The 23,022-nt window shown below is 44.3% G+C and overlaps 1 long non-coding RNA gene across 1 annotated transcript in view; it reads right to left on the bottom strand.

The window, feature by feature from the left end:
* The window catches only part of LOC146856484 (uncharacterized), a 44,512-nt gene extending 22,686 nt beyond the window's left edge, over positions 1–21,826 (bottom strand). The window contains exons 1-2 of the long non-coding RNA XR_014980954.1: positions 21,592–21,826; positions 3,743–3,797 (exon numbers count right to left, since the gene is read on the bottom strand). This is a non-coding gene — a long non-coding RNA (uncharacterized LOC146856484). The remainder of the gene's footprint in view (positions 1–3,742; positions 3,798–21,591) is intronic.
* Positions 21,827–23,022: the final 1,196 nt, after the last annotated feature.

Raw genomic sequence — 23,022 nt, 5'->3', positions numbered from 1 at the left:
AGTGTAAGTTAAGTGATTTTTTTATGTGTATATTTATATTATTGTGTATTGTGTATATTATTATGTGTATATTTTTTGCGCCGCTCCAATGTGATTTGCCACCAACCGCCACTGCCTGTGTGAGGTGCAAAAAGCAGAATATTTGGCGTTCCTCACATCAACTCACTGTGCAGGGGTTTAATTGAGGCATCACTGTGGAGACACTTGAGTGAGGCCTCACTCCCTTGGCCCAGGATAGGGACTTCCTTACTCGAGGCCCTACCAGTGAGGTCATCATCACCCCCACAGCAGTTTCTAAATATAAAGGACATCTCCCTCACCTTGTTGCTTCCCATGGGCCAAGGCTGCAATGCCCCCCAAACACAGGCCACAAAACATTAAATATGAATATAAAATCATTTGACAGAAAGGGAGTCTTTGCAACGTGAAAGTAGGACATTCTTCACAAGTATCCCAGAAAAGTATTTTAGTTTAAAGCAGATTGATTACATTTATTTGAAGCCTCATAGCCTAGCTATCACACTGAATATGTGATATTTAGAGCAGTAGCATGTCTGGTTTTATCAAAACACAGCGACATAGCTGCACATATTAGCACATTTCAATGGTTTATTCATTTTCTTTTTGTGAAAACCACTCATTAAAAAATGCGTTAAGCATACCTGCACTCAATCATCACTGAGGAAAAATACAGGTAATGAGAAGAAAGCCGTGGTATGGGCCACTGGTGGTGCGCTGCTACTGATCCGTGTGCCAGCGCACAGACCGCTCGCGCCTAATCCTGGTGCTGTCAATGGGAACACCATTATCAGAAGCTTCTCTCTATCATACCAACTCTTTGTTGCCCTTCACTCATTGATCCCGTGGATCTGGCTAATGATACCCAATGGCTGTTTGTAAATATCATGTATTCTGTAATGTCTTTGTGGAAAAGATACAGCATGGACTACCCTATCACTGTTATTTTATTTGTGCCAATGACCTGGAGCTTAGAGCCACTGTTGCATCTACTCTTCTTAATAGAAAATGAAACCCTGAAGAAGGTACTCCGAAGGAACCCCTATTGTAGCCCGATTATTCACACAGGTTCTCAATCTGTGGCCACCCTGCTTTTTGTCATGATTGTATTACAGAAGATCGACTGCACAAATATTGCCGCATAATATCACCACTACAATGTAGTAACCTGAAATATCAAAAGGCAATAATGCTATTTATAATGCCAAAAAATCAAGACACAAAATATTTTTCAGAACAATATCAAAAACTAACAATATTGAGATTAAAATATTGCACTCCACAATATCTATTTTATAACATATAAATACAACTTTAAAAATATGACAAACACACTTTTAATACAACAATATCAAACATAAGCTGATTATCAACCACTACATATGGTAAAAAAAAGTCAAATACACCAATCAGAACACTAGAAAACTCAATCAGCCATCCAAATCACACAAAGAATTAACAAACATTTATAAAAGAAGGAACGTATTTCATTATCCGTGTGCTTCAATGACAGCAGACAAGAACTGACAAGAAAGAAGCCAGCCATGCTGCCCAAATACCTACGTATAAATACAAAACAAAGTAACTAACAAACGTTTTTCCTAACTACCTACCGCTCAACTCCCTCAAACTAATAGTAAAAAATTAACAAAACAAGTAATACACGTATTTCTGTTTATTTTTTAACACCAAAGACCTCCCACAAAAACCCACACAAAGCAGAAGAAAATCCAAACAAAAAAAGAACTGAAAACAAACATAACGTGCCTTTATAAAGTGCACGTTCACCCAGAAGGCTATCTCGGCGCTGATGCTTATTGTTACCCAACTCAATGGTAATCATTTTATCGACCTCAGAAGAATGAAAGGCGAAGGGGACCAGCCAGGATTTGAACCTGTGACCATGAGGTCAAACAGGCCTCTGCAGTGGACGTATTAGTTCACTAAGCCATCAGACCCAACATTGGTCTAACAAAACAATCAACCTGAAAAAAGAGAAGACTACTTCCACATGTGAGTATTAAAAAACCACAAATAGCTGTAACTAAACTGTTTACAAAATTAATATAACACACAAACCAAGATAGATAATGTTGTTTCTATTTCTTAATCTAAAACAGAATACAACATGCCCCAAAACACAACATACATTTTCCCAGAAAGGAAAACCCCTGCTAACATAGCTAGGCTCCTCATAGAACAAAGAACAAAGCAGCAAAGAAAGTAAACTCTGGAAATGCACCATGTACTCCTAAAATGGATGCTAGGGGAGGGAAATTATTGTAAACGGCAAAGTAGAAGGCACAACTGAGCATAATCATCCACCAAATATAGCAGAAATAAAAGTCAGAGATAGAGTTCCAGACCTGAAGGAAGCTTCCATAAGATCTAGTGCTTCAAGCAGAGCAGAACTAAAAAACCTATGCCCATAAAATCCGAACCCACTGCATAGCACAACTAACAACTGCAGACAAAATAACAAACCCAATTCCTAACCTTTTCAGAAGTAGACATCCCCTACAACCCACTATTCACCCATACAAAAGAGAATTCCCTCCAGTATGACAATCAAAATAATGAAAAACTAATATTAATGTTTGGTATAGAACAAAACCTGCAAACATTAAAACAAAGTCTCAGATGGCAAATGGATGGCACCTTTAAGACATGTCCACCACCTTTCTACCAATTAAATGTGATCCATTGAAAACTGCATGGCAATAATATACCATTGCTATTTGCTATTTGTTTTACTGCCCAGTAAACAATAAAACACCTATTTAGAAATGTTTAACATAATAAAGCAAGTACCAACTATGCACAAAATATAATAATCATAGATTTAAAGTTTATGATACACGCCTTACACAAAATCTATCCAAATACACAACGGCCGGGGTGCAATTTCCATTATACCAGAGCCTGATAGCACTACCTAAAAATTCCACCTAAAGTATTGAATACTCCACAATTTGCAAAATCTAATTCCAAATTAAAAAAAATATTTGCACTGTCAGTTGTGTCACCCAAAGAATCAACAAGATATTACAACTTGTTAATAGATTCTGAATTTTACTAAGAAAACAAAGGGAAAATAACCCCACTCTAGGTTATTTTGAGGACACCTGGGTGATCAACTCCTTTGCTATGGAAACAGACGCCACGCCAGGTTCTACATTAACTGTTGGAATGTACGGGAAAGGCTTTAAATACCACATAGCTACTATGCTTTCACCAATGAAACTATGGAGCGGAGATTACGGGCACCCGAGTAGACTGCTGTGATGTAACTTTAATAATCAGCCTGCCACATGATACATTGTAAACTGTATGACGAACATGTAATGCAATATCTGTGCAGTGTTGCAATAAAAATAAGTTTTAAAAAAAAACTGTTGGAGTGTATATGAAATCGCCCCACACAAAGAATCCAAAACAAACAATGGAGCAGAATCGCAGCACAACTCATTTCAAGGCACAATTGGCAGAAACCATCCAACCATATACCAATGCATTGAACTACTACAAAATGAACACAGCTACCAAGCTTTAAGAATCCAACAATCCCTATCAGAAACACTAAATCCAAGAATGACCAATAAAATACCACAAATGCATGAATTTTCTTTGTAAGAAAAGGTAAACCTATAAAAGGGACTACCACATCTAGGCTACTTAGACTCCATAGCTTACACACTACTGTAAAAAAGTAAAGTACACATACCATAGAACGCATTCATCTTTTTTTCAGTTCGGTGCTTATAATATATTTCACTTAACTAAAAAAAAAAGAAACATATTTTGACAAATTAAGTGCCATACACAAAATAAACAGGAGTAGTTAAAACTCCATTAGTAAAATACATTTAAACATAATAATAGGAAACAACAATATATAAATAGGAAATATTCCCATCCACAAATAAAACTAATTTTAAATTTAGTACTCACAGTTCTGTAGCATTAGGGCACCTTTGTAATCCCATAACACCAATATAAATTCACCAAAGGTAACCCAAAAAATGCAAACATTGCCAGAAAAATAATTTGTAAAAGTAACTGCATCAAAAAATATTCCTTAATGCATTTGTAAAACAAATTCTAGAGATCATGAAAAACGTTTTTTAAATGTGCCAAAGACATCAATATCAAAAAAGCAATATGAAAATATTTCTGTAAAATAAAAACAAAACACAAAGATGCAACATTCCCAACATAACTAGAAAAACATTAAATAAAACAAATAGCATACACAATATCAACACTTATTACACGTTGCAAATATAATGAATGCATGATAATAAACAAGACATCAGGAAAGTCAAACAAAACCATTGAAACCTAGTAAATAACCCCAACCAAAACAACAGTACATATAGCACACTAACCTCACATATATCAACACATTTAAAACATAGCAATTTACAGTTTCCTCCAACATGTTTCACGAAACCCATAACTACATTGTACATAGTATACAAAATAACTCTACCTACAAAAACACAACTAACTACACTGAAATATACTTACGCTCACTAAATACTAACAATAAACCTTAGAAGTAATAGTATTTTTTTAAAAGTCTTACCTTTCCAGACAACAGGCTCAGTCATTTCCCTCAGATCGTGACTGCTCCAAACTTGATAGTCCCCAGTATCCCGGATCACCTACTGCATAATTTTTCAGAGGTAGCCCAAGATAGTCAGGCAGCTTCTAAGCACCTCATTCAGCCAGATCTTCGCACTGTGGATTCCTTAACAAGAGCCATGAGTTTCTCAGTCTCACTGAGACATCATGCTTGCCTATGGACCTCAGGTTTCTTGTCAGATGTCCAAAGCACATTACCGGATCTCAGTTTTTGAGCATTCAAAATTATTTGCGGATAAAGCAGACTTTGCTCTTGAAAGGATTAGGTCCAACAGAGCAACAGCTCGTTTGTGAGATCTTCAAAAACTCTATTGACATTTTCGACAATTTTGAAGGTTCAAAGGTTTTTCAAGAGGCCCTTGTTTTGCAGAAGTGGGAGTCTACTCAGCCTCAACAACAACAACTATAAAACCAACTCTACAGGCAGTTTAGGTGTCGGGGAAAATCTAAAGGTCATTCAACTCAACAGTCTATCTTTCCTCCTCATCTTCCTCCACTCGCCCCAAACCAACAAGGAAAGAAGTTCTAGTCTGGACTTGCTGGTGTAGGAACACAGTGGCATAGCATTCATAGTTGAGGCAGTGCAGTGATACTGGGGCCCAGAGGCCTGGGGTCCACTGAATCCCGCTTAGTGCTGTATTTTTTTAATTAAGATAGCAGCCAAGGGGCTCATTTCCTTCCTTGTACTAAGGCCCATGACCGGCTAGCTATGCTACTGCACAAACGACCAGTATGATGCAGAGTACAGGCCTTGAAAGCCATTGTAAGGATTGTTTCCTTACTCCTGCTGCCGCTGTGACTTCCATGTTACTTGCCGTATGGCACGCAGCAACTCCTGCCTTCCTTGCCGCACTGCCCATGGTAGTTTCTGGCCTCATTGCTGCATGAGTCATGGTGACCTCATGCAGTGTGTTTGAGGTGGTGGTGAAGATTTCACAGTGTCTTCCACCGCCGCCATCTTGGATTGGGCACTATTCAGGTGCCTGGGTCCTTATCCCTGCATGCGAATTTCTGGCATACAACACACACAGTTTTTCTGAATATCTAAGTTGTTTGTGGCACATATTAGGATTACTCACATATTGATTTCAAGTTATCCTAAACTTAAATTAAAATGCACATTATGTCTTTCGTCCCAGTCTAAGTAGGCAGTTTTTTTTACTTACTTTGCTTACTTCCTGCTTTTCACTATAAAAGCGGACTCTGTTCTGAAGCCAGTTGCGTCGTAATTGTTTCTTTGTTACTTTCTCCTGGCTTCCTTGGGTTTCTGCAGTCTCCAGTTCTTCTCGACTTCTGCTTGCTGTCTTCTCTTGAATCCTGATTCCAGCCTGGACCAGCTTGAAGGTATTTCTGTGTTCAGTTTTTCCTTCTTGCTGCATCATTTCCTGGAGCAGTCCTGGACTCCAGGTTGTCATTCTGGCATCCATTCCTGCCTCGGCGATAAACAACCTTACCTTCATGCCAAGAAGTTGTGTTGCCTAGAAGACCGGCTCTTGACAGCCATGACTTCAGACCAGTGGATCTTGTAAATAATGGAAGAGAGGTATAATCTGTCTTTCCCTTGGTTCCCTCCCTACAATCCCCCATCCCGGTTTATCGATGGAGCTGCATCTACATATTTTACAGTAGTTACTCTACTATTAAAGAAAGGAGCAGTGGAGCTAGTCCAACAACAGGGAATTGGGCAGGGGTGCTACTCACAGTACTTTGTGAGTCCCAAAATGGATTGTGGTCTCTGACCAGTCCTAGACCTCAGGATCTTCAACCTTTTCCTCCAATAGGAGAAGTTCAGGATGCTGTCTCTGACTCAGGTACCCTTGGCAATGGATAGTACCACCGGATTTGCAGGATGCATCCACACAGGAAATGTAATGGATTCCCCTCACTACCAATTTTCTGTACTTTCTTTTTGGCCTAACTTCTGCACCTCACGTCTTTACAAGGGTAATTGCAGAGGCAGCGGCTCATCTCTGAAGGGTAGGGATCCTGGTATTTCTGTATGTGGACAATTAGCTACTCAAAGCTGAATCATCAGAGGTGGCCTCTCACCATTTGTAGTCCAACACGTCTCTGCTGTTTGACTTGGGCATTTTAATAAACAGGCCCAAATATCACCTAGAGTCCTCTCATTGTATCCTGTTGATGGCACCGTACTGGATAGAACAATTCTACAAACTTTTCACATGTTCAGAGGATTCAGAACATTCAATCCATGGTTCCATAGTTTCAAGGTGGAGCTCAAATACCAGCCTGAAGGTCTTACACCTTTAGGTCTGCTGGCCTCTTACTACTGGTGAAATGTGCATGCTGGTATAAGGGCTCTTCAGTGATGCCTCCACAAGTATTGGTTCCAACACTAGGAAGCCAGTCGGACACCATTGTAATCTCCCGAAATGCTCAGCAGATCTCATTTGGTGGTAAGCTGAAGTTAATCTAACTGCAGGATTATCTTTCCATCCTCCCACAACAGTGAAGGATGCCTCCTCTCTAGTGTGTGGTGCTCATCTGGAGATCATAGGCCTCTGGTCTCCCAAAGAGCCGGATCTTCATATCAGTCTTCTGGAACTCAGGGCAATGCATCTGAACCAAAAATCCTTTATTCCCACTATCCACAGTCAGACTGTTCAGATTTTGACAAACAACATGACTGCGATGTGTGATATCAACAAATAAGGTAAAGTGAGGGCTTGCCTTTTTGTCCAGGAGTGTTGATACTTTCTTTTTTACTCACCAACATAGTGTTAGTCTGGGAGCAAACCATCTAGCTGGCTCTCTACATACCACAGCCTCAGTTGACTTTACCTTGCAGACAACGAGTGGTGTTTCCACCCAAAGATGGTTCAGTACATCTTCACCAATTGGGGCACTGCTCAAATGGACTTGTTTGCTACTCACAACATTACACATTGTCCGAAGTTCTGTGTCCTCCAGTTTCTCTTGCAAAGAGCCATCTGTAATGTGTTCCAGTTGTAATTGAATTTTTCACTTCAATACGCATTTCCTCCCTTAAACCTTTTTAGGTCTCGCGCCTAGCAGCGAGAGACGGATGTATGACGTTACAACGCATACTATTACAACGCATACCTTTACAACGCATTTTTTACAACGCACAATCCATTACAACGCATGACATTACAACGCAGTACACTACAACGCATTTTTAAAAACTACCTTTACAACGCATATCCATTACAACGCATACTACCTTTACAACGCATACCATTACAACGCATAATATTAAATTGCATTTAAGGTAAGTATTAGATAGTATAGGGGTAAAAATTACTATTCTAACTCCAGGGGGTGCAACAGTAGGGAAAGTGTTGGATAGTATAGGGGTAAAAATTACTATTCTAACTCCAGGGGGTGCAACAGTAGGGAAAGTGTTGGATAGTATAGGGGTAAAAATTACTATTCTAACTCCAGGGGGTGCAACAGTAGGGTAAGTGTTGGATAGTATAGGGGTAAAAATTACTATTCTAACTCCAGGGGGTGCAACAGTAGGGTAAGTGTTGGATAGTATAGGGGTAAAAATTACTATTCTAACTCCAGGGGGTGCAACAGTAGGGTAAGTGTTGGATAGTATAGGGGTAAAAATTACTATTCTAACTCCAGGGGGTGCAACAGTAGGGAAAGTGTTGGATAGTATAGGGGTAAAAATTACTATTCTAACTCCAGGGGGTGCAACAGTAGGGAAAGTGTTGGATAGTATAGGGGTAAAAATTACTATTCTAACTCCAGGGGGTGCAACAGTAGGGTAAGTGTTGGATAGTATAGGGGTAAAAATTACTATTCTAACTCCAGGGGGTGCAACAGTAGGGTAAGTGTTGGATAGTATAGGGGTAAAAATTACTATTCTAACTCCAGGGGGTGCAACAGTAGGGAAAGTGTTGGATAGTATAGGGGTAAAAATTACTATTCTAACTCCAGGGGGTGCAACAGTAGGGTAAGTGTTGGATAGTATAGGGGTAAAAATTACTATTCTAACTCCAGGGGGTGCAACAGTAGGGTAAGTGTTGGATAGTATATTACTATATTATGCGTTGTAATGGTATGCGTTGTAATGGTAGTATGCGTTGTAATGGAATGCGTTGTAAAGGTAGTATTTAGAAATGCGTTGTAGTGTCCTGCGTTGTAATGTCATGCGTTGTAATGGATTGTGCGTTGTAAAAAATGCGTTGTAAAGGTAGTGCGTTGTAAAAGTTGCGTTGTAAAGGTTGTTCCCCGCGAGAGACCTCTTGTAGGGGGTTTCAAAACTAACCTAGGAATCGCACACGCTCGTGCGTGTGCTTTTCCTTTTGGCCCACGCTATTGGCCTTTGCGTGTGTCTTTTTAACAAAGACAGTGCGCAATTGGCCAAAGGCGGGTGCATTGCTCCGCCCATGGCCTATTGCTGTCGGTTACCCGCACCGCCGCCATGGGGTTTTCAATTATCGTGCCCAGACACGGACACGATAATTAAAACCACATGGCTCATGTGGCACGAGCACGCTCTCGCGCCTAGTTCGTTTTGCAAACGGATGACACATGCTCTATGGAATTAAAACGAAGAGAGGTATATAGCTGCAGAGGCATTGGTCAACACTTACACTTCTGATGTGTTATCATTTCTGTCATCTTCGCAAGATGGTAAGAGCTTCTAAATAGGGCGGGCTGCTTGGTGCATTATAGGGCGGGCTTCCGGGTGCATTACACAACACGTTCACGCACCCTGCCAATTTATGCCGAGGGCTCCCATTCCACCAAAGTCTAAATGAGGCCATGTACGGTTTCATGATTTCCAGTCTCCAGAACTGCACGCTAATAACTCTCTTTGTTCTGTTTTTATTGTTGTTTTTTTATATATATATATATATTTCTTTTTCCTCATTCTTCGTACGAAAAAACACGTGGTGCGCCTTTAATGTGTTTTTCCCCAAAGCACACTGGAGCTGAAGGGAAGGGCAGGCAAGAGGCCCCATGCGAACCACAACACACCCAGGAGACCGGAAGATGCCACTGCCCGTGCGTCAGCTTGTTCCCGCTGCTCTTTGCTTGTTTACTAAAGATGGCGACGCTTGATGGCGAACAGGCAAGCAACACAGACAGTGCGCGCTTTGTGCCCCATCACGAGAGATGCTGTATTTTTTTTTATATAGCGCGAACCGGTGCTTTAAATGGCCCGGTACTGTCTGGTACTGAGTACCGGCACTGGTTTATTTTGAGAGGGAGAGTCCCAACACTTCTCTAGAGTGACATAATACGTTTAATTGGAGAGTAGGCACTTCTCAGATACAAGCAGGTACCTTGGTACAGGGTACTTGCACTTATATTTATCCATTTCAAGCACTGGTGCGAACTCGAAGGTATTGGATGGCTTTAGATAAGCAACAGTTACATCACTCAAGGACACATTCATGTGTTTGCAGGCAAGGGGAGATTTGCCCAGAATCAACGGAGATTGAGCCGACGCAGAGATTCGAACCTGACTACCCAGATCAAAAGTCGATAGTACTGCCTGTGACGCCATATCACCTCCCCTGAGCATTAGCAGGTACAGTGCATGCATGAATCTGCCCTACACACCCATAGTGATCAAAATGCGCCAGTCAGCTGTCTGAGAGTGTGGAGGAGCCACGTTGCTCGTCACCCACACTTTGCGGCCTCCACATCTCCGCTGCGAACACCCGACAAGTTCCCTGTCACCAGCAGAGATATTTTTATTGCTGTTTGAATTCAGTTGAATTCCGATGGCACCGCTTTGGCGTTCCACACCATATTTCAAAGCCGGGCTGACAGTCATAATATCGATGACATATATATTCATGATCTCTTTTGGCTCTTGCAGGGTAAGGGACGGATATGTAATTTCTGAACTGCATTCAGTGCCTTAACTTGGGGAATGCTATCTGTCATAGGCAGTGACAAATGTGTGTGCGCGCGAGGAGTGTGTGCGAGCGCGCGTGTGCGGGGAGGGGGGGGCGGAGATGCAAATTCCGGCCACTGGTTGAAACACACAATTGCATTTTGAGTTTCTTTTTTCATATTGCAAGTAGAGACCCAAACATGTCAGCACGTGAAGTGTAGGTGAAGGTAAAAGCACAAGTCAAGATAGAAAGAAGCTCTTTAGAAGTCAGTGAGGGAACATGGGAGAAGGGTGGAAGGGGTGGAATGCTCCTTGTCCATTGTGTGTTCGAGTTGGAGATTTCTTCTGTGTCAAAATCTGTTTGTAGGGAAGGAGCGCGCTCTTAAAGAAATACAAGCATTTGCAATGCAATAGGTCTCGCATTTACGCGAGTTTAAGCTATTGGCATTGTAAATGACAATGCCTTTTATTTATGTTATAAAAATGAAAACAAAAATAAAAGGCATTGGCATTTGCACTGTCAATAGCTCAAACTCGCGTAAATGCGAGACCTATTGCATTGCAAATGCTTGTTCCTCGTGTTCTGAGGAAGACTCGCCAAGATCAGGCTTAATTAATCTTCATCGCCCCAGATTGACCAAAAAGGGTGTGGTATGCAGACCTCCTGCAACTCTCACTGTGTATCCCTATCCAGCTTTCTCTCTGGGTCCATCTTCTTTCCCAGTCACTGGGCCAAGTTCTACATCCTAGCCTTCAGAAGCTACAACTCCAAACCTGAAGATTGAGTAGGGACATTTGCTTCATTCCACTTGACATCAAAAGTGGCAGATGTAATTTTGTCTGCTTGCCGTGACTCCACCAAAATGTTGTATTACGGAAGGTGGAACAAGTTTATCACTTGGTATTTTGATAATGCAGTGGATCCTTTAAAAGGCTGTCTCTTTAATATTCTGTGCTTTGCTCTTAAGCACGGCAAGGCTGTGCTGTAGGGGTGGTAACAGGTTCTTGGCTGGCTTATCGGCACTCCTCTACCTTCCAGGCCAACAATCCCAACTAAATCACCTGTTGTTTTGCATTTCTTGAAGGATCTTACAAACAAGTTCACCCAACACCTTTTATAATGCCGCAGTGGGACCTCAGTTTAGCTTTAACATTGTTGATGAGTTCTACATTAGAACCTTTACATAGCTGTCATATAATGAAGTTGTCATTGAAAACACTATTGTTAGTAGCAAAACAGTCATAAAAGGCCTGCAACTTACTGATGAATCTCACCGAAGTAATAGTCACTAAGTTGGCACTACGGACCAGAGCGAGCTGCTTTTGCTTAAGGTTGTAACCCCATTTCACCTAGAATAGTCCATTACCATTCCCTCTTTTTATTCACCTCCACACCTTTAATGGAGGAATAGAGGTTCCATGGGCTGGACCCACATAGTACGCTAAACTTTTACCTTGATAGAGCAAAAGACTTCTGTGTTCATGATCATTTTTGAGGCTGCATAGATGAGAGAAAAGCAAGATCAGGTCAGAAAAGAACACTATCAAGGTGGATTATTTTATGCATTAAAAATGTGTAATTCGCTAGTGCACAAACAACCACCTGAGTGCATAAGTGTTCAATTTACTATAACAAAATCTTCTACCTTTGCACAGAGTTTTGCTAGATGAGCTACGAAGACCTGCTACATGGGCATCTCTGCACACTTTTCCCAAACATTACTATCTGATATATAGATTCAGCAGGACGGTCATTGTGCCCAATCTGCTCTATAAGACTTCTTGCTTTAACTATTCTTTAAGCCCCTCCTCCAAGTACTTTATGGCTTGGTAATCTGTTCACGAATTGAGGAATCTGCAGGTAGCCGTATCCATCAGAAGAAAAATTGAAGTATCCATCAGTACAAAAAGTTACTTACCTTCAGTAATGATCTTTCTGTTGGATATTTAACTAGCTGCAGATTCCTCACCTACCCCACTCACCTCCTTGTCTTTAGGAAGAGTATCTGCTGTTTATACATTTCCTGTCATTACTTCTTAAGTTGTTAATTTTCAGTAGTATGTTTTGCAAATATACAGTTTTTCAAATTTCTGTTCCTTCTACCTGTTTGTGTGGAAAAAATGGCAAGGAAACTACAGTTTGAGTGTTGGTTGACTTTACCACGTGTTGAGATGCTGGCATTGTTATGAAGTCGGTGTCCTCTGTTAGCGCAGATGACGTTTTTGCTAAAATGTTTCCAGGTCCGGAATGGTGTCAGAGAATAGTCACAAGGTGAGGAATCTGCAGTTAGATAGAGTATCCACCAGAACGATCATTGCCGAAGGCAAGTGGCTTTTTCTTTCTGGCCTTTATAATCTCACACAGACACTTTTTAAAAAATTTGTATTTGTTTTTATTGATTTTCACAACAATTGTCCAATCATTGTAGAGCGATACATAAGCACGTTGGTACTTGGCTTAGTTACATATGTTGACATTCAAATGAACAGAGTACACATTCACATCGCAATAGGTCTAGGAAATGTCCTATATGACATTGCATAAAGCCGTAAATTGTTGAATAAGTCTCTCACAGCATGCCATTACAGATAATATACATCAGTTTCGCCTACATCAGAAGTCCAACAGAACATGTCATGGTTAATCAAATCTAACATGACCCATCACATCTATTCCATTCAAAAACAAAACTTACTCAACCCCCCCCCCCCCCCCCCCAAGCTCGGCAACAATTGTCCATAGTAGCATTTGCACATGTCTAGATCTAAACCAGGAGTGTATCTTGGCTCCACAGTCCGTCTTATTTGTACTGTGTATTCCTGCTATAATAGGTAACAGAGCCCACTGACTCTGTAAGGAGTTTTTGTGAACTATTGTCATTGGTCCATGACCACAATAGATGGTGTCGCGATTTCTTAATAGGATAATATATCTATCGCTGCATATTCCTCCATGATTGCATACCAGCTCAATGATATTGGTGTTTTCCGTAAGCCTCTATATTCCTCTCTCTGTAGTTCAGCTCCCTCCGCCCTACCCCATCTCACTACCTCTGTATGCCAATCTTTAGGAGACGGAGCCCTAGCGGCTTTCCACCGTGTGGTTATGGCTCTTTTAGCTAGAAGGAGCGCAAGATTAGCAAATCGACAAATGGGATTACCCTTCTTCTCGCTGGGGTCCTAGTCCCAATATACAGTATTCCAGTGTGTCGTTATGACGCACCGGGGCTATATCCGTCAGTATTTTGCATACTGTCGTCCAATAGTGCCCCAGTCTAGGGCAGTCCCATACCATGTGTACCAGCGCCGCGCTGGGTGCGTGGCAGCACGGACAGGCATCACTTGCACCCGAAAACATAGCATACAATCTGCGTGGGGTTAAATAAGCTCTGTGAAGTAACATTAATTGAATAAATTAGAATTTAGGGTTACGAGACACCTTTTTGGGGTGCCCCAGAATAGTGTCCCATTCCTTGTCTGTAAATACACGGCCTACGTCCTCTTCCCATTTGTCATGTAGTGGTCGTAATGAGATTGTCGTTTCAGTCCGAATCCCGTGAGTCAACCATTTTGACAGGCGTGCCCCATTTCCCATCAGGTATTGCATGGTAAGAAGCGTGTTCGTGATTGGTTCAGTACCCTCCGGTGACCATGTAGTGCGTATATATCTGGAGATATGTGCATGTAAGAGGAACAGTGTATCGGGTGCACCATGTGCGCGTATAAACGTGTCATGTGTCATTATTACACCTTCAGAAAAGAACTCTCCTACCGTGGCAATGCCAGCATCAGCCCATGCCTGTAAAGCACGGGTAGTGACCAGTTCCGTTTGTGTGGGGATGCCTAACAGCGGACTAGTGGGAGCATACGGAGGTGTCCGTCTAGTGTACTTCACTGCGCTCCTCCAATAAGTAATGGCTATCCGTAGTAAGTGGGGTGTCGATGCCGGTAGGAGGGCCTGAGGCAGTAAGAGCTTGTGGGTGACCCCTTTGTCCCTATCACGCAGAGACATATCTAATCACACAGACACTTCAATATGGACTGCTCTTGCCAATCAGCTGACATACAAACCTATAGAACAGTAAAAATCTTCAAACGGGATTTACCTAGAACAAAGAAACTGAAAAAACATTTTGATAATTAAAGAGGCAGTTTCCATCAGCACTGGTTGTTCACCATCATGATGCCACCGGAAAGTTCATTAACGCCTTTGTTCATTGCTACAAGAAAAGGCACCGCACAGGAGCAATGTTGTTACAAGGATGAAGAGCATCCCATTTTTTTCTCATACTCTTTCTTTGAGAAAAGCTACTTAATGATGTAAAAAGTATTACTAGTCATGGATACCATCTGCTCTGAATGGAGACACCTGTGGATGATCAGCAACAACATTCTTAATGTAATTCAAAAAGGCCCTGGAAAGTAGTCAGAGTAAAAGCAACATTTGAGGAGTAGCCCATGTAGACTTTATGATGTTGCAGCAGAGAGAGAAATAGGCAGGGTAGGTGGGGCTGGTGGCTCCAATTTGCTGTTATACGCTCTGTAAAATGGGAACACTAATTGCGCCAGTGCCAGTACTTAATTTGAGCCAGTGGTTGCAGATGGGACCCACTGGCACTCATTTTTGCGAATCAGCACTTATTTTTTCTCATCAGACTTTGATCCAGAGCAAGAGAGAGAAAAAAACAAAAGAGGGGGGAGAAAGAAAGAAAGAAAGAAAGAATAGATGGAAGAAAGAGAGCAGGAAAGAAAGAAGAAAAGAAAGAAAGAAAGAAAAAAGGAAAGAAAGAAAAGAAAGAAAAAGAAAAAAAGAGTACCTGAAAGATTGAGATAAAGGGTCAGGGAGTGTCTGGTGGGAAATGAAAGAGGCAAGACGTGGAATCAAGCCTACGAAGGCTTGATTTTGGGCACCCTGACATACTATAGCACTGGCAGCGAGTTACTTAGCAAAACTTTGGGCCCCGGTAACTAATCTTTTACAAATTAAGCACTGGCCACTCCTGCTGCTGAGGGTGCAGGCCCACCCAATATGTTGGTATCAGATATGCACCCAAGTGTTATAAGAGAGGTTCCACTATCTGCAGTGTTCAGTCATTGTTGAGATATGCTGCTTCTTGAATGAGAAGCAAACCCGTTCTTATCTACAATGTGCGATAGTGATATCAAACCATTAGATAAGTGGCCTACCAGCCTGGTGTACTCCTTACAATCAATCAAATACCCCTCACAGACAAAGTGGGGGTTTGTCAAGCCCCCTCTCATACTGCCCCAATGATCTCTCTGGATCAGTGTCTTCGGCTGGGATGTGACACTCTGCTCGTCTTGCTGACGAGTCTGTGTAGGGAGGTTGTACGGTGAAAAACAGGTCATATTATGTATGTGCATGTTTGGTGCTAAAGCAAGTATGAGTTACAACAAAAAAAACACCTGTAGTTTCAAATTCTGTTTTGCCTATCAGGAGTAAAAACTGCTTTTTATTTAAATTTTTTGTATGAATTTATGTAGCACAAACAAGACCGTTGTAGTGTCCTGCTGGACACGTTCTAGTTCCTCAGCAGGCACTGAGTTTACCAGCCACTCCCTTGAAGACTGGACACACATGCACCCCACCCCCATCCACCACAGGCGTCACGAGTTACATGACCCTGATAATAAAAGGGCCCGGGTGCACGTGCTCGTGGCCTGTTAACCAACTATCATCCAGTGCCTGTGTGCATTATTTAGTAGCATGTGGGTCTCGAACCCACAGCACCACCGCCATAACGGATATCTATGTGCTTTGCATAACAAGAGTTACTACAGCATACAAGTAGTTTGTAAAAGAGCAGTTACATAACAACAGTTCATACAGTTACATAAATTTGAAGAAAAGTTTCCAATCACAACCCATACACTAGAGTGAAATACTCCCACTGAAAAACTTTGCAGGAGCCATAAGTAAGATAGAAATCTCGCATGTAGTAAAATTGTGTGCTGTGCTGTTTCTGCCAGCACAGATGTGCTGCTGCACATACCTACCACTGGGTGGTGCTCGTCTTGCAGTTGTTTTGTGCAGGGTTCTTCATACAACAGCTCCATTTCCTCAAGAGCCTATTTAGGTCTCGCCTGGCGAACGCAGCGCGAAGAGCTGTCGCCAGCGAGATCTATTGTTGTTGACTTGCCTCGGAAGTGGGACAGGAGATGGGCACGCGCAGGGCTTTTGGCGATTGTAGTCTGTGGACGCGCTTGTGGAGACGCGCTTGCAATGATGTGTACAGCCACACGGCATGCACATCTCCTGTCCCCCTTCCGCCCTCAGCAGCCTCATGCACTTTCACTTTCCATTCCCCCTGTTGGGGAGATGTTGGCCAAGGAAGCATGTGCCGGCTGCGCAGCTCTGGGAATGGCACCCCGCATTTAAGGGGCACTGCGCTCTCGACGCCGAGTCCAATCCCGCGGCTGTGGCAGGCGTCCCTGCGGGCACCTGGAGGGGGCACGATCCGCAATCGCACTGTGGTGGCATGGACATGGCAGCTGAGAACACCCGACAGATGTCAATAAAAAGAGGTGCGCGCGCAGGTCTACGTAAATGTAGGAATATTCTATGCATTTTAGTCACTTTGCACATATCCGCCTTCGACTGACAGGCGACCCCAGAGGCCAGTGAGGCCCTGACCTAACTGTGCCATACATTAATTAGGACTTGTTTGAGGGTCATTTGGACAATTGCAGTTTCCTCCACCTTCACGGCATCCACGCTGCAAATATCCGGTCTTCAAATATCAGAAAAGCTGCTAGTCTGTCAGCAGACAGTGTCGGCCGTGGGTTACAGGTAGCCACACTCTGAGGAGACGGTGTGACGTAACGGCCAGAGCTGCCGGCTTTAGAGCTGGGGAACTAGGTTTGAGTCTCGGCGTCGGCTTAACATCCTGTGATTCTGGGCAAATCACTGAATGTCCTCGTGCCTACCAAAAATGAATGTGTCCTTCTGTAATCTAACTGCTGCTCATGTAAAGCGCTCAGGTCAAGCTCGCGTTCATTATATTATAAACACAACAAAAACAAAACAATTCTGTCATGCAGGTTGGTTCGATGCTCAGAGCCGGAGTGTGTGTGCACTGCTGTGCTTGGAGCCTTGCAGCACAATCTGTGCACGGGGCCGGCCCCTGGGTCCGAATCAGCCAGCCAACCGAGCTGCCATCATTATAATCGTATTCATTAGTGTGTCTCGAGGTCAGTGTGAAAAGAGAAAAGAAGAACTGTTGATGGACAGAATGCAGAACAATGTCATACATTCACCCCAGTACAGAGATCTGGGCCTAAATCCATCGTTTTTTTTGCTCACCATGCCATTCCAGTTTGGACCCAGCCATATGCAAATCAGTCTTGACCCTGTGCTCCATGGGAACAGTCCAGTCCGAACTGCCAGGCCATGTCCTCCCTGGACTGGAAATAAGCATCCTAGGACCGGTTTCATCCCTCTTCAGCCAGGATAGCTTGATTCCAGTGGCATGGAGAGCTCGGGACTCACGTCTGAGCATACCCGTCCCAATCAGGGTGACAAATGCAAAAAGAACTGTTGATGGACAGAATGGAGACCAATGTCATACATTCACCCCAGTACAGAGAACTGGGCCTAAATCCATCGTGTTTTGCTCACCATGCCATTCCAGTTTGGACCCAGCCATATGCAAATCAGTCTTGACCCTGTGCCCCATGGGAACAGTCCAGCCCGAACTGCCAGGCCAGGTCCTCCCTGGACTGGAAACAAGCATCCTAGGACCAGTTTCGGGATTTCACCCCTTTTCAGCCAGGATAGCTTGATTCCAGTGGCATGGAGAGCACGGGACTCACGTCTGAGCAACCCGTCATACTCGGGGTGACAAATGCAAAAAGAACTGTAGATGGACAGAATGCAGAACAATGTCATACATTCACCCCAGTATAGAGATCTGGGCCTAAATCCATCGTTTTTTTGCTCACCATGCCATTCCAGTTTGGACCCAGCCATATGCAAATCAGTCTTGACCCTGTGCCCCATGGGAATAGTCCAGCCCGAACTGCCAGGCCAGGTCCTCCCTGGACTGGAAACAAGCATCCTAGGACCAGTTTCGGGGTTTCACCCCTCTTCAGCCAGGATAGCTTGATTCCAGTGGCATGAAGAGCACAGGACTCACGTCTGAGCATTCAGTGTGGGCAGAGTCGCCTCAAGGCGCTCCGTGTTGAACACCCCCAGTCTACTGACCGCGATGGCAAGGCACATGGGCGTCCGCAGGGAGGGGCAAGGAGGGGCGCTTGCCCCCCCCTGGATCACCCGGCCCACGCTGTAAAGAACCGCGCACAAGGTCAATGACAGCCCCCCACAGTGTTGCCTGTCTGCAGCAGGCCCTGTTTGATGAGCAGGAAAACGGCTGCTGTTCAGCCTGATCAACAGAGAAGGTCCGGGCCTGCCTGCACCCCCAGCTCAAAGTAAGTCATAACCTCTCCTGTTTTCTGTCTCTGTCTAGCTCCTCACTTGCTGAAAACTGTGACTCGTCTGCAAGAACTGCCTCTTACCCTCTCTTTCCTCTCATTTGCTTCATTCGCTCCCCTGTGAAATCGATCTAAAAAGGAAGCAATGTTTTTTTTTGGGACTGTCTTTTTCTGACATTTTCTAATCCAAAGTGCAGCATCGGAATGGACGTTAGCACGATCTATGTGCACCCACTACAGCAGACTCTTCTTATTTATAAAAATACCTGCCCGTTGGACACCTATATAGGGATTCCGCTTTGAGAAGGTACTCTCAGAGCAGAGGTGTGCTATGTATGTGGCAGTCACACCTGCTTCATAGAATACTCTCTACAGCACTCTCTCCCGTACACCATACGATATGTAAATATTTTGCTTTAATGGCACTTAGGTGAATCTTTTTGATCTATGTGGGTGTTTTAACCGGAGTCCTTGGAACAAGCAGCGCTTGCATTGTAAAAGGACGGAGTCCGGCTCTGAATATGCCTCGGTCCCACACAGAGCAGCACCACAGTGGCCAGGTGCACTTGGGGACGTGAAGGCTTCGGAGCCAATACACCTAGACATCCCCATGGTCACGGGAGGCTGGAGACCTAGCACCCTGGCTTTCACCCTTACCCCCTGGTGGTCGGGGCTACAGTAATGCGTATTTTAAGCCGTGGCACGGACGGGCCTTCGAGGCTGGGGCGTGGTGCACTGAGGGGGTGGGCACCTGACCTCGGCTCTCGTCCGTTGGGGCTGTGTGTGAGGGCCAGATCCGAGAGAGGGAAGGAGCGCCCAGGAAGGGGCCTACTCAGAGCTCCAGCCAGCTAATGCCCTGGTACTGAGAGGGGACAGACACCTGTGTGAGGAACGCTTCCACCTCAGGGGGTAGGAGGCCTGGAAAGTGTGTGCTCTGAGCTCCTACCACAGTCCTGAACCAGAGGGTCTGGAGGGGGTGGGGGTTGAGTAAGGGGAGACACAAGCCCGTGGCACCCCCTGTAGATGGTGCAGTGTGTGTGACAGGCATTCCAACCTCAGAGGACAGGAGGCCAGGATGAGGCCTGCTCAGAGCAGCTTCAGCAACAAACAGACCTGGACAGGAGGGGGTGATGGGGATAGGGGGCACCTGCCCCTAGCACCCTTAGGAGATGATGCGTGTGAGACCTGGACCAACTTGAGAACAGGAAAAGCAAGGAAAGGGCCAACCAAAAGTACTAACTATAGCGCTGTGCACAAACAGGGCCTTGCAACCAAAGGTGTGTGGGAGAAAAGTTCACCCCGTAGTATGGAGCAGTCGCCGGCCACTTAAGGGCACAGGGCCAGCCCCTGCTCCACCTGACTCCAACAGTGCCCTGTGGAGGGAAAAAAAATATACCACACTGTCTGGGGAAGTTTGAACGCATTTGAGTATGTCAGGACATTATACTTGATAGGCAGCCACCACTATCACGTCCTGGTAGGATCCATCCATGCCACCTGCCTGCCTCCCTCTAAGCTCCCATTCACCTGTCTGCCTCTACCCTCCCATCCACCTGCCTCCTCTAAGCTCCCATCCACCTGCCTCTGTAACCTACTATCCACCTGCCTTTCTCCCATCCACCTGCCTGCGTCTAAGCTCCCATCCTGCTGCCTCCTCTAAGCTCCCACCACCTACCTCTAACCTGCTATCCACCTGCCTGTCTCCCATTCACCTGCCTCTTCTAACCTCCCACCCACTTGCCTGCCTTTAACCTACTATCCACCTGCCTGCAAACTCCCACCCACCTGCCTTTCTCCCATCCACCCTTTTACTATTTCCACACCACTCTCGACTCTGATGACCAACCCGCTGTTATTTTGTTTTTATTTATTTTATTTATTTAAATGTGCGCTGCATACACACGACTGTGCATGGACTGTCTGTTAGGTGCGATGCTGTATTGCCTCAGCCTCTTTGTATAAGTTTATTGTTATTTTAAAGGGAATTTATTGAGCGCACGTACTCCCAAGGTCTCTTGGCGCCGAATTGGAAACTACCCAGAAGCAGTCTCTGTGGCTCTTTGCACACACCCGGATAGACATGAGTGCACATGGTGTACATATTACACAGAATATCTATAGATGAAGAATACTTGTGGAGCTCAGCACTGCCATCGAGGTCTCCTGTCTGTCACGTAGACAGGAATGACCTAGGAAGTGCAGCGAGCTTGGAAAATAGCAAGGGGGCATTCAGAGCTACATGGCTCCTCCTGCGCCCCAGTGTTTCTTGTGCCCCACCTGGCACACATCATGTCGGAGGATGGTGATGACTTAAACATTTTGCCCCCCCCTGGAAAAATTTCTGCGGACGCCCATGGCAAGGCAGCTTAGTAAATAAAGACCCCCTGCATAACAAGCTCCTCAGAGCAGATCCGGTTTCTTCCTGGTTGCACTGGGCTAGCTCTGATGTAGATTCCACTCAGCAGAAGGATCCTACCTCGCGTCTATGAAGTTACAGACAACAGAACCCCACTTAATCTTCCCTCACCAACCAAAAATGTATGTGTCCTTGTGTAATGAAAACGGTGCCCATGTAAACTGTTCCAATACCTGCGGGTCCAGTTCGCAATAAATAAAACTACAAGGCTCACCTCATGCGGCCCATACACCACGGCCAGTGCCTTGGTGTTGCCCTGCTCGATGTAGGCGGATCCGTCGACCTGCGTGAAGACCCCATGCAAGCCTGGATCTTGCTCAACTCGCCTGACTTCTGCCCGTCCACCCGGTAGCCCTGGTCGGACAGCAGCTCCATTCCCACCATGTCAGCGGCCGGCGAGGATGCACGGACAGACTTCAAACCGTGCAGTAGCTTGGCTAAAGAGAGACCAAAATACTACCTCTCCCGGCATGCCGCTTAGCATGACGCCACTTCCGCCTGAGCCGGGCTCTGCAGGCCATGACCCTTCTTTCTTCCCACTCCTGGAAGGCTCAACACATGTCTCGGATAGGCCTGGTTGTCTAGTTCTGCCATGTGAGTTTAGTAGCTGTACTGTAGGTAATTATCTCAGAGTGCTCGTTTCTGAGCTTGTCTGCATGGAGGCTGTGAAGGAGAAAGGGGGTGAGCTCTGAGCTCGGCCATAAGAAGGATTGTCTAGTAAAACATGGCGCCGCTGAAGGCCACACAAGTCATACAAGTAGCGACAGGGAAGGGGAGGGTTGTTCGTAAAATGGAGACAGTTTGTTGCAAGTGCAGATTGCACTGGAATCTCGCAGCTTTGCTCTGAACACCCCCGACAATCATATTTTTAGGAATGATTTTAGCATTTAACAAGAACTGCCTTGAAAGCGTTGCACGTCACTCAAAGCCCTTTTCGAAGCGGCCTGCTGAGGATAGCAGCTTCTCTTGTCATTGTTAGAACCATGTAGATTTATGGGGTTAACAGGTGGCTTCATGTCATCAGGTGCACAATATTCCAGCCCCGGCTTTCCACTTTAACGGCCAGTTGCATTCTGGGAGTTGTAGTCTCTCTTCTATGGCAGCGCAGGTCACGTTCAGTTAGGGTACTAGGTTTAGACAACAAACAATGTTTCTATCAGATCCTAAAGGATGTTAACAACGACAATATGCCTCTCACAAACTTAATTTTAAAACATTGCCTCAAAACCAATACGACTCTCGTGCATCACAGCACATTGGCTGGGGCACTTACTTGTATCTTTAGACACTGGTGTAAGAAACACCCAAAATGGAAAACTATTATCTGTATACTTTCAGAAACACCCCAAAAAGTCTTGAAACTTGTGCACATGACCAGCAAACACACATCACAACAAGCATTTGCAATGTAATAGGTCTCGCATTTGCGAGAGTTTAGCTACTAGCATTGCAAATAACAATGCATTTTATTTGTTTTAAAAACCAAAACATAAATAAAAGACATTGTAATTTACAATGTGAATAGCTCAAACTCACGTAAATGCGAGACCTATTGCATTCCAAATGCTTGTTTATGAACCTTTTGTGGTCTTCTTAATATTTCCAGAGTCAACTTAATTAACAAACAAGGAGGTTTAAATCAGAT

Source organism: Triturus cristatus, chromosome 4_1, assembly GCF_964204655.1.
Source record: "Triturus cristatus chromosome 4_1, aTriCri1.1, whole genome shotgun sequence".
Taxonomy (NCBI): domain Eukaryota; kingdom Metazoa; phylum Chordata; class Amphibia; order Caudata; family Salamandridae; genus Triturus; species Triturus cristatus.
This window is presented reverse-complemented; position numbering and strand designations above follow the sequence as displayed.